Raw genomic sequence first — 15,380 nt, 5'->3', positions numbered from 1 at the left:
CACTGCGTTGCCTGTCAAGATTATCTGTTGTCCCCAGAATATATGGCTTCTGCTTGAAATGGCCAGCCCTTTCCACAGCCTGCTCTGCAAAAGCACATTCATATATAAATCCTTGATTCCCATGACCTTCAGCTCAACTCCATTCGCTCCCAAAGCCACTGGACCCTGTCATCTGAAACTCATAAACCTAGAACTCCTTCCACCCCAGTGATTCAGTTAATCCCATTATAGCTAGTTAGCTTAAGAGGGACATCTAGTCTCTTGATCCACTGTTTTCTTTCTGCCAGCTACCTTTGGGCTCTCATCCCATCATCTTAGATTCTATAGATCACCAGTTCAATCACATTTTTGGGTCAATGGTCTCAAACTATTAGACCCATTCTGTGTTCCCCACACCTATCCTATCACAATGTACACTCAGATGAATTACACTGCCATCTGAGCTTTTATTAGCCTCCTGAACACTGTGTGGACAGCCAGAAGACTGGCTACCAACATCACCTGGGCCCTTAAGGCTGCCTGGCAAGACTCCTTGCCCCCTCGTTGGCTTTCTTTTCCATTCCCTACAAAGGCGAGACTATTTCAAACCCTTAGCAGGTCTACAAACTGTGTCTCTACCATCTCCAGCCACCACAGAAGAAAAATTAAACCTCCTATTTCACAAAGAAAATACAAGCCTAAACTTACAAAAGCATTACTTGCATTGATTCCTACCCTTTTCCTCTGTCCTTGTTATAATGAAGGAGTGTTTCTCCTTCTATCTAAGGCCAGACCCTTCTACTGGCCATCTCAGCCTACTGCAAGGTGGCTTTCATTCCCAATACATAACTCAAATTGTTTTTGCGAAGGAGCTTCTTGTTTCTAAATCCAAAAAGTTTTAGTCTATATTTGTCTTATTTAACTTCTCAGCAGAACGTGACATCACTGACATAGAATGTGACCTCTCTATGCAACATTCTCTTCTTTTAGTTTACCACGTTCACCTGGTTTCTTTCTTAACTCTAGAGCTAAACCTGGGCTCCTTTAGGCATTCCTCTTTTTTGCTTTTACCTAAAAAGTTGTTTGGGAGGATCTTATCTTTGGCCCTCTGTTCTTTTCATTCTCAACATGCTCCCAGAGCAAGCTCATCCATTCTCACGACTTTAATTTGGATTTGCAGTAGTTAATGCCCAAATTGATATCTCCATCCCAGATCTTTCACTTGATTTTCATATATTTGCATTTTCAACTGCCTGACACCTTAAACTAGAGCTGACCCAAATAAAACACTGGACAGCTCCACTGCTCTTCACTCAATGTTCCTTAACTCAACAAATACTGCTACCAGCTATCCAGCAAGCCCAGTAATGTGTGTATGTCATTCTAGATGCTTCCTTCTCCCTTTCCATGTCCCCATGTTGAAACAATCACAAAGTTCTGTCGAGTCTGTCTCCCAAATAGCTCTCCAATTTACCCATGTTTTTTCCATCTCCAGAGCCACAAGCCTTGTGGAGGCCCAATCAATTGTAGGTACACAGTAGCCACATCTTTCTAAACAGCAATTCCAATCATGTTACCTACAAGGCTTTCCCATATCCTTAGCATAATGCAATGTTCGAATCCTACAATGTGGTTTAAATGCCCCTGCCACCAGAATATTTTAAGTCCAAGAAATATGTTTTCTCACGACTCCAAGCTTTTGTACATGTAGATGTCTAACCGGCATACTTTTCCCTACCCCTTTCCTTGGGCTGTTTCCTACTCATGGCTGAGCCAACAGATGGTTTTGATGCCTTCCATTTACCTGGTATGGTGGACTTAAAGGTAGCGTCTATTAATAATAATCTTAACAGCATACACTTATTGAGGATTTGCTGTATGGAGAGTATAGTGTTAAGCACATTCTATATATCACTTCACTTAATTGTCACATCAGTCCTATGAGGTGGGGATCAAGCTTTCTCACAGATAAGGAAACTGCAGCAAAAAGTATTTAAGAAAGGGCCCAAGGTCGAGAGTTAGGAATTGACAGAACTGGGATTCAAATCCAGAAAGTCCAGCACCAGAGGCCATTCTCTTAACCATGACACTATCACTCCCCAAAACATCTGCTGGATAAATAAACCCCTACTCTGGTAAAAACAAAAGCACACAGACTGGAAGCCAGAATTTTGATTACTATGTTGATTTATAGTCTAGATAAATTTTCCTGAGATTACTATTTCTGTTTCATTAAATAGAAAATATTACCACATACTCTAGACACCTGTGGTTTCCAATCACCTAATCAATTTCATTAGAATTTCATAAGAAGTATAGTGCAAATAGATTCCTTGACTACATCCCAGACTTTCTGAATTAGGATCTCTTCATATGGGAATCAGGGTTAAGTATTTTTAATGAACGTTCTAGGTGTTGTTGAGGTATAGGCAAATACACAAAAGGTTCTTTCCTAAAATATACTGTATCAAAGGATAAGAAACACATAGCTATATAATAAGCATATAAGAATACCAATTCTATTCCCTATATATCAAGTTTAAGCTGTCATCTTTCATAAAAAAAATAAGACCCATATATGTGCTGCATACAAGAGATGCATTTCAGACTTCAAGACACTCACAAACTGAAAGAGAAGGAATGGAAAAAGATACTCCATGAAAATGGCAATGAAAAGAAAGCTGAGGTAGCAATATTCATATCAGAAAACATAGACTTTAAAATAAAAACTGTAACAACAGACAAAGGGCACTACATAATGATAAAGGGAATGATCCAACAAGAATACTTAACATTTACAAATATCTATGCACCCAACATAACAGCACCTCGACATATAAAGCAATTATTAACAGACATAAAAGGAGAAATAGCAACACAATAATAGTAGAGGACTTTAACAATCCACTTACACCAAAGGAGAGATCATCAAAACAAAAGATCAATAAGGAAATGGCCTTAAATGACATATTAGACCAGATGGACTTAGTACACATGTATAGAACATTCCATCCCAAACCTGCAGAATACACATTCTTTTCAAACGGACATGGAACATTCTCCAGGACAGATCACATATTAGACCACAAAACAAGTCTCAATAAATTTAAGAAGACTGAAATAATACCCAGCATCTTTTCTGACCACAGTGGTATGAAACTAGAAATCAACTACAGGAAGAAAATCAGAAAAGCCACAAATGGATGGAGCTTAAACAAAATGCTATTGAACAACAATTGAGTCAAAGAAGAAATCAAATGAGAAATCAAGAATATCTGGAGACAAATGAAAATGAAACTACGACAGGCCAAAGTCTATGTGATACAGCAAAAGCGGTTTTAAGAGGGAAGTTTATATCAATACAGGCCTACCTCAACAAAGAAGAAAAATCCCAAATAAACAGTCTAACAGTGCACCTAAAGGAACTGGAAAAAGAAGAACAAAGCCCAAAATCAGTAGAAGGAAGGAAGTAATAAAAATCAGAGCAGAAATAAATGAAATAGAGACTAAAAAAAACCAGGAAAAAAAATCAATGAAACTCAGCGCTGATTCTTTGAAAAGATAAACAACATCGACGAACCTTTAGCTAGACTCACCAAGAAAAAAAGAGAAGGCTCAGATAAATAAAATCAGAAATCAAAGAGGAGAAATTACAACAGATACCTCAGAAATACAAAAGATTATAAAAGAATACTATGAAAAGCTATACGCTAACAAACTGGATAATCTAGAAGAAATGGATAAATTCTTAGACTAATACAACCTTCCAAAACTGAATCAAGAAGAAGTAGAGAATGTGAATAGACCGATCACCAGTAAGGAGATTGAAACAGTTATCAAAAACCTCCCAAAAGATAAAAGTCCAGGACCAGACGGCTTCCCTGGTGAATTATACCAAACATTCAAAGACTTAATCCTATCCTTCTCAAACTCTTCCAAAAAATTGAAGAAGAGAGGAAGCTTCCAAATTCATTTTACGAAGTCAACATCATCCTGATACCAAAAGCAGACAAGGACAACACAAAAGAAGAAAATTACAGGCTCATATCACTGATGAACATCGATGCAAAAATCCTCAACAAAATACTAGCAAATCAACTACAACAATACATTAACAATTTCATACACCATGATCAAGTGGGATTTATTCCAGGGATGCAGGGATGGTTCAACATCTGCAAATCTATTAACGTGATACACCACATTAACAAAAATGAAAAATACAAATCCCATGATCATCTCAATAGATGCAGAGACAGCGTTTGACAAGATATAGCATCCATTTATGATAAAAACTCTAAATAAATTGGGTATAGAAGGAAAGTACCTCAACATAATAAAGCAGATTCAGTGCAATCCCAATCAAATTTCCAACAACATTTTACACAGAAATAGAACAAAGAATCCTACAATTTACATGGAACAACAAAAGACGCAGAATAGCCAAAGGAACCCTGAGAAAAAAGAACAAAGCTGGAGGCGTCACACTCCCTGATTTCAAAATATACTTCAAAGCTATAGTAACCAAAACAGCATGGTATGGCATAAAAACAGACACACAGATCAATGGAACAGAATCAGGAGTCCAGAAATCAACCCACACATCTATGGACAGCTAATTTTTGACAGGGGAGCCAAGAGCATACAATGGAGAAAGTAGAGTCTCTTCAATAAATGGTGTTGGGAAACCTGGACAGCCACATGCCCAAGAATGAAAGTAGACCATTACCTTACACCATGCACAAAAATCAACTCAAAATGGATTTAAGACTTGAATGTAAGACCTGAAACCACGAAACTTCTAGTAGAAAACATAGGCAGTACACTCTTTGACATTGGTCTTAGCAGCATATTTTCAAATACCATGCCTGACTGGGCAAGAGAAACAATATAAAAAATAAACAAATGGGACTACATCAAACTAAAAAGCTTCTGCACAGCAAAGGAAGCCATCAAGAAAAGGAAAAGACAGCCTAACAATTGGGAGAAGATGTTTGTAAACCATATATCAAAAAAGGGGTGAATATCCAAAATATACAAAGAACTCATACATCTCAACAACAAAAAAACCAAAAACCCAGTTCAAAAATGTGCAAAAGATCTGAATGGAGATTTCTCCAAAGAAGATATACGGATGGCCAACAGGCACATGAAAAGATGTTCAACATCACTATCAGAGAAATGCAAATCAAAGCTATAATGAGATATCACCTCACTCTTGTCAGAATGGCTATAATTAACAAGACTGGAAACAATAAGTGTTGGAGAGGATGTAGAGAGAAGGGAACCCTCATACACTGCTGGTGGGAGTGCAAACTGGTGCAGTCACTATGGAAAACAGTATGGAGATGGCTCAAAAAATTAAGACTAGACCTACCATATGATCCAGCTATTCCACTCTTGGGTATTTATCCAAAGAACGTCAAAACGTGAATGCGTAAAGATACATGCACTCCTATGTTCACTGTAGGCTTATTCACAATAGCCAAGACTTGGAAGCAACTTAGGTGCCCGTCAAGGGATGAATGGATGAAGAAGATGTGGTATATATACACAAGGGAATACTACTCAGCCATAAAAAAGGATGAAATCTGGCTAATTGTGACAACAAGGATGGACCTTGAGGGTATTGCTGCTGAGAGTAAAAAGTCAGAGGGAGAAAGTCAAACATTGTATGATCTCACTCACAAATAGAAGATAAAAACAACAAAAGACAATCCCATAGCAACAGAGATTGGATTGGTGGTTACCAGAGGGGAAAGGGGGAGAGAAGAGGTTGAAAGGCATGATTAGGCACATGTGTGGTGATGGATGGTAATTAGTCTTTTGGTGGTCAGCATGATATAATCTACATAGGAATTGAAATATAACGATATACACCTGAAATTTATATACTGTTATAAACCAAAGTTACTGCAATTAAAAAAAACAATAATAGAAGAAGAAAAGAAGCTGTTGTCTTTTAAATTTTACCTTTAATTCCTGTTGTGATGTGAGGGAAGAAGAGGTCACTAGCATTCGTGTTAAGTTTTGAATTTTCTCAATCTGCACTTTTTGAAGCAAATCTTTTTCTTCCAAAAGTTGGGCCAATTGGTCTTTTTCCATTGCCTGGGCCCGAGTCTCTAAAGAAACCTAAAGAATGTAATATTGGGTTACGTTAATAAATGTAGGTAGGTTTTAAAACCTTGAAAGTATTGTTTAAAAAAATATAAATTTGTATGTGAGTTTTGAGAATTTTTCTTTTTTTTTTTGCTGAGGAAGATTCACCTTGAGCTAACATCTGTACCTATCTTTCTCTTTCTGCTTGAAAGGGATTTGCCCTGAGCTAACATCTGTGCCTATCTTCCTCCATTTTGTACATGGGACAACAGGACAGCATGGCCGCCAAGTGGTGTAGGTCTGCGGACAGCAACTGAACCCGGGCTGCCAAAGTGGAGTGCAACAAACTTAACCACTAGGCCACAGGGCTGGCCTGAGAATTTTATTGAAATAAAATATGCCCTACCTGCAGAACACCAATATGCAGTTACCATAATCAATAATTTCTCAAACTTATAATAGGGTAAAATATACATTTCTCCTCATGTCACTATTCTATATGCCATGTATAAGATTATATCAATGCTGTTAAAGCAATTCTATTAATTGACTAAAAATATATAAATAGGCAGAGAAATCATAAAGCAGAGACTTGAATACCTATAGCAAAGGAAGAGAGATCCTTCTAAGACCGCCATTTGACATTTTAGGTCATTTTTAAAAAGATCAGTAAAATGTAAGTTTTTTACAGACTGGGGACCATGATGGTTTAAACAAACAAATGGTAATGACAAGCAATTATGCTATCTTATTAGATTGCTATCTTAGGGCTAGAAGAGGAATTCAAGATAATGTAAAATGAAACAAAGTAGTTTTAAACACTATTCATGGTCTCTCTTTTTAACCTAATTCTCTGTATTTGTGACAGTTTTTATCTCTAAAAAAAAACGTATCTCTACTTGGCCCATTTGAAAATCTCAAATTTTGCCCTTTGGAAATGAAAAACAAAATCTAAAATAATTTCAAGAAACCAAATCTTGCAGTTTATAGTAAAGTTTTTACGGGTTGATTTCTCCTTAGTTAAAAACTATTTGTTTTAAATTTAGATTGTAGAACTCAGATATTGAGGATTTAAGAGTCTCTGGGCATGTAGGCAGATCTCAATTCTAAATCCATCTCTATTCTTTACTGAAATACACAGTTCATACATACCTCCTCTAATTGTTTTTTAAGATCCATTATTTCTTTTCTATATCTTTTCAGGAGAGCTTCATCACTAGACACCTCATTGACATAAGGAGTATTCTTCATATATTTAGCAGTGCTGGCAAACTGGGAAAAAATACAAGAGTGTTAAACGTTGACACCAAAAGATTAGTTTAATTAATATTTAGGTTTCTTGTAATTTTCTTTTGTAAAGAAACATCAGTAAAAGCTTCCCAGGTGGCTTACAGCTTCTGAACACACAGCATTCTACGTCCCTGTAACAATGTCCATAACTTACCTTTGCCACTAGTCTTCAGGAGGGTCAGAGAAATATCTTGAAGACAGATGCCAACAGAGAGCCTACACACCCTGGCTCACTGGAATCCATCTACTCCTCAAAGTCCAGGGCAAATGCTCCCTCTGCGCTGAAGCTTCACTTCCAGTCAAAAGCACCTCTCCTTCCTTTGAACTCTGTCCTACTTATTAGCCACTTAACTTTTAATCCAAGGAAATCACGCTGGAAGACAGGTCTTATCTTCACTATAAGACTATAAATTCTGTGAAGCCAGGAACGCTATCTCCTACCTTTGTTTCTCTGACAGAACCTTGATCCAGCGCTCAATAGCTACTTAAAGTGATGTTTCTTAGAGCATGAGTGTCAAAAGTAACTTTAACTGGGTACGTGAGGGTGCCCATTAAATAACACTGAACCCTTCATTGAGACAGCTATTCTACTGACAGTTCTCATTCTTCTTTTCTTTTGAAAACAGAAAATACAGGCCTTAGGCTCAGAGCAAAGGCAGGCAACAATTTGTTAGCAGGAACTTAAGAATTATTTTGTTATAAACACACACACCCATTTTTTGGGTCACCTTCTGTTTGTTCCAAGTGATAACCAGTTTTTCATTTATGGGACTGATAGAAAGTTTCCTTTTATAATAAGTTAAATTTAAAAAGTGAGTTATTTAAGAAAAAATCAAGTCAATTTCAATAAAATATTGTTGGATGTGGCAAAAATTGGGGAGGCAGGATATGAATGATTGAAGTTTGGGAAGATTAAGGAATGCTATTTAGTAGACACACCAATTTTATTTTAACAGGTATGTTATGTCAATTACAAAAAATTACACCTAATTTTAGTAGCTAATTTTTCCTTCTGAAAGATGATTTCCCCCATATTGATTCGAGATAAAAATCAAACTCACCTGGAGAGTAGTCAGGGTTTCATCCAAAGACACTGGAGTAATTGTGCAGATAATGCGTGTTTTTGCATTTCCTCCCAAGGAATTCTGGAGAATTCGTGTTAATTTGCTATCTCGATAATTTATGAAACCACTTAGTGAGAGATGAGTTTGGGGAGAAAAAGAGTAAAACTTTTTATATAACAAAAGTGGTTTATTTTTAACGCAGAACCTTAAATTTGCTACAGTTTAAAAAATTCATTCTTTACTGGTTACTTGAGGCAGAGCAAAACTACTAACTAGAAAATATTTAAAATATAAAGTAAATTTAGTAGGTCACGGTCATACATATAAGAAGCAACGCATGCTCATAGAATCACAGAAGCTTTTGAACATACAGGGGTATCAGTACATTTATTTGAGTGTCACTGAAATATCATAATTTTCAACCTAATGAAAAACGTAAGCATTAATAGGTAAATGTACAATGGGACAAACTTACCCAACTTGTCCATCACTAAGTTTCTTGATCACTTGTCCCAAAATAAATAAGCTACGATTTATATTACAGCCTTCCTTGAGTCGCACACCTGCATTTATTAAATAAATAAGAAAACAAATTGGCCCCTGTACTAGATGATGAACTTATTTATCAGTAATTTATGGGAGAAATTAGAAATTGCAGGGTCAGATGCTACAGTCTGTGCTTCAAATTAGATCTGCGCCCACCTTTCCTCCCACTGCTGACAGGCGCCCTTCCCTTCCTCCCACCCATCACGTGAAGCAGAAAGGCTCTCACCCAAGAGAAACAGCTCGAAAAAGACGACTAAGAAAAGAATAAGAATGCAGGAAAGCCCATGTCTGCACCACGTCCTAAAAGAGCTCCTCGAACTCCTCAATTCAAATCTATTTTTCCAAACCTCCAATACAGGCAACTAATGACGTGCAACCAAGTTAGTTCCTAGAGGTTCACAACCAAAAGTCCTTATTTTTAAACTGTTAATATGCTCACATGTCTTAAACGGAAGTCTACTGAAAAAGGTTTCTCTCACTTTATTCTCCTTTCAACCAGTTCCTATCGCTCTAACCAAGAACTATTATTAGTTTATTCTTCTAGAGATTTTTAGAAATACAAGTTCATACGTATTAATTTTTCCCCTTTCTTCTTTACATAAATAGTAACATACTATACACACTATTTTGCACTTTGCTTTTTTCACTTGGCAATATATCATCTATCTTATTGGTAAACATTGGTCTTTTTCACTCTTTTTTACAGCATAGAATTCCATTGTATGGATGTATCAGAATTTATTTACCTAGCACCCTGCTGAGGGACATGCAGGTGTTCAATCTGCCATGTACACAAAAAATACTGCAACAAATCCTTCTGAACAGCAGTTATTGCACAGGTGCGTTATTCAGCTATTGCTGGAATACTGCTGTTTAACAAGCCAGCTTAAAGCAACAGGCATTTATTTCTTGTTCACAGGTCTGAGGATCCACTGGTGTGGTGGGTACAGGCCACACTCAGCTGAGTGTCTCTATGTCAGGCTGCAGGAAACTAACACAGAGAGAGGCCTGACATCTTTATGGTTCTGAAACTTCCCATCTAAGTATGCGTTTTCATTTGTCTCAGTGTTTGGTTACTTCTTTCAGGTCTGTTTTAAGGTTTTCCTTATTTTGGTCTTATACAATTTTTGTTGAGTTTCTTCCTAGGTATTATGCCTTTTAAGTCATTACTGCAAAGGGGGTCTTTTCGTACATTAAATATTCCAACCGGCTGTTGTGTTAGGAGGTGCTCATGTCTATAGATTAATTTTGTATCCTGCCACTTTTCTGAATTTCCTTACTGATTATGGTGTTCATGGGACTCTCAGGAGCTTTCCAACTATAAATCCTGTCAACGACAGAGTTTCATCTTTTTAACTAACGCTACAGCAGCACAAAGCAGATAATAAGCCAGATAAGGAAGCTGCTTTTTCTGTTAAAGACTTTTATCACAAAATTATCATTACTTTATTAGTCTCTAAAATGCATGGTGGCACTTTTACTCTGTTAAAGAACAGGAGGACTTTCAGACCAAAATATTTCATGAGTTTTCATTACCTTCAGCACCTGTTTGAGCAGCTCTTTCACTGCCTGCAAGATCAACCAAATTCTGCAGGAGATGAAAATAAACCTTTAGGAAGTGTAACTTGAAATAATAAAATCCAAAGTACTGGAAGAACATTTTTAACCCATGGTTTATCTGAACACCCCATCTGTTTCCTTGTTTCTCACCTCACTATTTAAGCCTTCCCTTGTCTGAGTCAAACTGAGCTCAACATCTTGTTCCTTCTTTATAATACCTCCTCTATAATGCTGCCAGAATAGGTTCACTTTCCTACACAAAGTTCGAAATCTTACCATGGTGAATACGATTCTTTATAATCCGGCACTTGTGTTGCTCTAGCCTCATTTCTGTCCATCAGTTACTCTTAACTCTGGCTGAACTACGGACTATGCCCTCCACACCATGCACAGCTACCCTTTGCCATTCCCTGTGTTTCGCTGATTCTGATGTTCTAGTCTGCCCCTACTCTTCCTTCACGACCAAAGGCAACTGCCACCTTCCCAGTGTAGCTTTGTCAACTTGATCCTTCCTTCCCTATACCGTGAATGAATTGACCTTTCAACGGTGTACCCAGAGGTCTTTATAGATATGACTGGTTATTATAGCACTTACTGTGTTGAGCTAGTTATTTGCGTCTCTGACCACACTGTAGCATCTTTAAAACCATGGGCTTTTCTTCCATTTCACAAATATTGTTGGAAAGAACTGACTGCCTGTCGTGCTGCAGGCAGCACGTTAGGTGCTAGGGATATGGCAGCGCAACAGGCAAATGAGGACCCTGCTCTCAGCTTATGTTCTGCACAGGGTGGGACTCGGGGAGGAGGAAGTTAGTGAGAGGAGAGAAAAAGACAAACAAATAAGAAACATAGCATGTTAAGCGTAATACAGACAATTTAAACAGAGTGTTAGAAGTGGGAAGAGGAAAGGACAGGACAGGCTCTTTGGGCAGGATGGCAGGGGAAGTCCCCCAATTCAGCTAAGATCTGGAAGGACGGAGAAGAGGGAGCCAGCCCTGCAAAGACCAAGGGAACCATACTCCAGATTAAAGAACAACCAGCACACCAGTCACAAAGCAGAAATGAGCTTGGTGTGTTCAAGAAATGGAAAGGGCAGTGTGGCAGAGTTGGTGAAGGAGAGATGGGACAAGATAGGGTACAGAAGCGGGTTTTTGGGATGCAATGGGAAGCCATTGGACGGCTTTGACAAGAGTGACATGCTTGACTGAACTTCCTCAAGGGTCACCTGGGCCCCTGGGGGGCAAACAGATTGGAGAGGGGCAAGACCGTAGCCAGGAGTCCAGTTAGGAGGCTGGGGCAGGAATGTGAATGGAGACAAGGCGGCCTGGACTAGGGAGGTTGCCATGGAGACAGTAAGTATGGAGGGATGTCTTCTTTACTCTTTTAATCTCAGAGCCCAGTCCTGGGCTCAGAACACTGTAAAGCCTCCGCAAATATTCTTAATGCATTAAAAGAAAGTCAAAGATTTAAATTATTTGTCTCTGTGGAGACCTCCAGTGATGAGCAGGTGATTACACACTTCTGCTTTGGAGTCCTGTCTCAGATACTTCTTTCTTTAAAACATTCAAAGAAGTCTCACCTTTCCTGTGTAGTATCTACCACAGATGGCCTAGATACATAATAAAGGGGTGAAGTGGTGGTGAAGGCAGCATGAACTTAGGTATAAAGATGGGAATAAGCATTAGTGTTCAAAGATACCAAGTGGCCCAACCTATCCTTAAGAGAGGAGTGCACATGGAACAGAAGGACATCAAGTTAGACTGGTTAAGAGTGGCCAGATCTTGTCCAAGGAAGTGACACGACACAAGCTTAGTGACATCAGAAATCTGCATAACAGACTGAAGAAGCAAAACCAGGTCATGGGGGCCAGGTCCAGGGGAATGATACAGTAATTCAAGAGATGAGGACTTGAGTATGACACCCATGGAATGCTAAAGGGTAGCATCAATAAAAAACGGGGATGACGGGACAAAAGAGAAGGCAGAAAAAGATGAGGTGAAACTGACTTGGGTTTCCAGCCTAGGTGACCAGGATAACACTGATAATACTGGAAAAAAGGAATATTCACCATGGTAGGAAGAAATAACTTGGTTTTAGACACACTAAAATTTGAGATATCAGTGAGACACACCATTATAACAATCTTTAGGAAGATATGAATTAGAACTCAGAGCTCTAGACAAAATAAATATATGGCTGTCATCAAAAGACAAATGTGAACCAAATGTCAGAGGGCAACGGGGAAGTAAGAAAGGCCACAGAACACGCCTGAGTTTTTGTTAGAAAGGTAGGGAAAAGAAGCCACAGAAGGGAACAGAGACGGAGCAGAGCTAAGAGAACCTGGATATTATTCTCCCAGAAAGGCCAGGAGACACTCAGAGACTCCCTCCAAAGAGCCAGAAAATGACTCTGGGGAAGACTTCTTTCCAAGAAGATACTTAGAGTGAGCGGGAGGCTGGAGGGCTGGACTTGATGATATCTAAGGTCGCCAGATAATAGAACATCAAAGAACACAAGAAAAGTCACCAAATGGATCACTGAATATGTCAAGAGTATTAAAGCTACATTATTAAGAGAAAAGTTAAAAATTGCAGTGAAATATCACAGGCCAGGTTTGGAAAACAAAACAGAAGTTAGGTTTTGTGGGGTTTTTTATTGTTAAACTGAAGAAAGAATAGGCTATTATAATAGACATTATACTGTGTAGTAAAATAACTGGGGTGAACTAGAATTAGATACTTGAGTGATTTTTCAAAATCTCAAAGTGAATAAACATATTATAGATTTACTCGTTTTTTCCCTGAAGTTTTCAAATAAAATAATCTTTATTTTTTAAAGATTGGCATCTGAGCTAACATCTGTTACCAATCTTCCCCCCCACTTCTTCTTTTCCCCAAAGCCCCCCAGCACACAGTTGTATATTCTAGTTGTAGTAGGTCCTTCTGGCTGTGCTATGTGGGACACCACCTCAGCGTGGCCTGATGAGCGGTGCTGGGTCCGCACCCAGGATCCAAAGTGGCGAAACCCCAGGCCTCCAAAGCAGCATGTGAACTCAACCTCTTGGCCACGGGGCCAGCTCCCAAACAGAATAATCTTAAATCGTATCCCACATCAAGCTAAAGAATTTAGGTCCTGAAGACAGAGAATAAAGTAATAATGGTAAGGAATAGGAAGGAAGCACAAAAACAGAGAGAATTGATACAGCGCAGCAAGAAGGAAATGGGAGGTTTACTTATGTGGTAAGGAGTGTTTGCATAATGCTTATGTTCACTCATTCAACAAACAGGTATTGAATATAAACTACATACGATGTGTTGGGGCTATAAAGATGAATTAGACATTACTCTTCCCTTCAAGCGATTTACAGTCTAAAACATTGTGCTCATGGACGGGGTGGGTGGAGCAAAATGGCGGGGTGAGGTGACCTGGGACTCGCTCCCCTCCAAACTACAACAAAGGACTGAAAAAAAACTGAATTTCAGCTAATAAACCTAATGCCAGGAGATCAGAGACCTAGAGTATCAAAAAGACGGAGGACAGAGACCCTGCTGCTGGCCTCAGAGGAGCTGGAACAGGGTAGGAGAGAACTTCGCTCCCTCCCCTAGAGTCTGGGATCACTGCCGCAGGTGAGGGAAGGAGTGGGGGAGGGGCCACGTGACCGGGGGATTGCCCAGGACTCCTGCCGCCGGTATAGTGGAAACCCGCTGATGGGGGAAAGCTTCCGTGTGTGGGGACCCCATAAACCCAGGGCCTCAGGAGACCAGAAAACAGAACTGATCCAAATCCAGATCGGCGAGCCAGAAAAACAGCCCCTCCCCCTGGCAAACAATGCTGGGTGCTGCCATCTTGTCCGAAGGCGGAGAGCTCAAAACACGCGGCTCTCAACCCCCATATAGTGGCAACAGGCTGTAACTGCAACTCAATTCTACCACCATGTGAAAAAACCGCTCCTCTACCATCCAGCAATTTATAAAAGCTCCAGACCAGAAGGAAAACAATAAAAACACAGAATTAAGTCCTGAGAACTTAGAAATAGGTAAACTAAGTGAAAATGAGTTCAGAGCAGCTATAATCAAAAAACCCAATGAGATAGAGAGAAAGATAGAGAAACAAGCCAACGAGTTCTGGAGTTACTTCACAAAAGAGATTGAAATTATAAAGAAGAATCAAACAGAATAACTAGAGATGAAAAACACAATGGACCAGATAAAACAGAATACGGACTCCCTGAATGCCTGTGTAGACACCAGAGAGGAGCAAATTAGCATAATTGAAGATATACAGGCCGAATGGCTCCAGACAGAGGAAGAAAGAGAACTAAGAGTTAAAAAAAATGAGGAAAATCTCTGAGAGATAGCGGATTCAATGAGAAGAAAGAATTTATGGATAATAGGAATTCCCAAGAACGTGGAAAAGGAAAATGGAGCAGAAAGTGTTCTTAATGAAATTATAGAAGAGAACTACCCAAATCTAGGGATTGAGGGAGAAATGTGTGTAGAGGAAGCTTTCAGATCTCCTAGATTTGTCAATGTGAAAAGACCTACTGCAAGGCATATAGTAGTACAAATGGCAAAAATGAAAGACAAAGAAAGAATACTCAGGGCAGCAAGACAGAAGTAAATAACCTACAAAGGAACTCCTATCAGACTTTCAGCAGATTTCTCTGCAGAAACTTTACAAGCTAGGAGAGAATGGAGTGACATATTCAAAACTTTAAAAGATAAAAATCTTTAGCCAAGAATACTCTATCCAGCAAGAATATCCTTCAGATGTGAGGGAGAAATTAAATCTTTTCCAGACAAACAAAAGTTAAGGGAATTTGTAACCAAAAGTCCTCCACTA

At 38.9% G+C, this 15,380-nt stretch overlaps 1 pseudogene; it reads right to left on the bottom strand.

Moving 5' to 3' along the window:
- The window catches only part of LOC139042828 (centromere-associated protein E-like), an 84,464-nt pseudogene that overhangs the window by 57,712 nt on the left and 11,372 nt on the right, over positions 1–15,380 (bottom strand).

The sequence above is a fragment of the Equus asinus genome, unplaced genomic scaffold (genome assembly GCF_041296235.1).
Source record: "Equus asinus isolate D_3611 breed Donkey unplaced genomic scaffold, EquAss-T2T_v2 contig_1, whole genome shotgun sequence".
NCBI lineage: Eukaryota > Metazoa > Chordata > Mammalia > Perissodactyla > Equidae > Equus > Equus asinus.
This window is presented reverse-complemented; position numbering and strand designations above follow the sequence as displayed.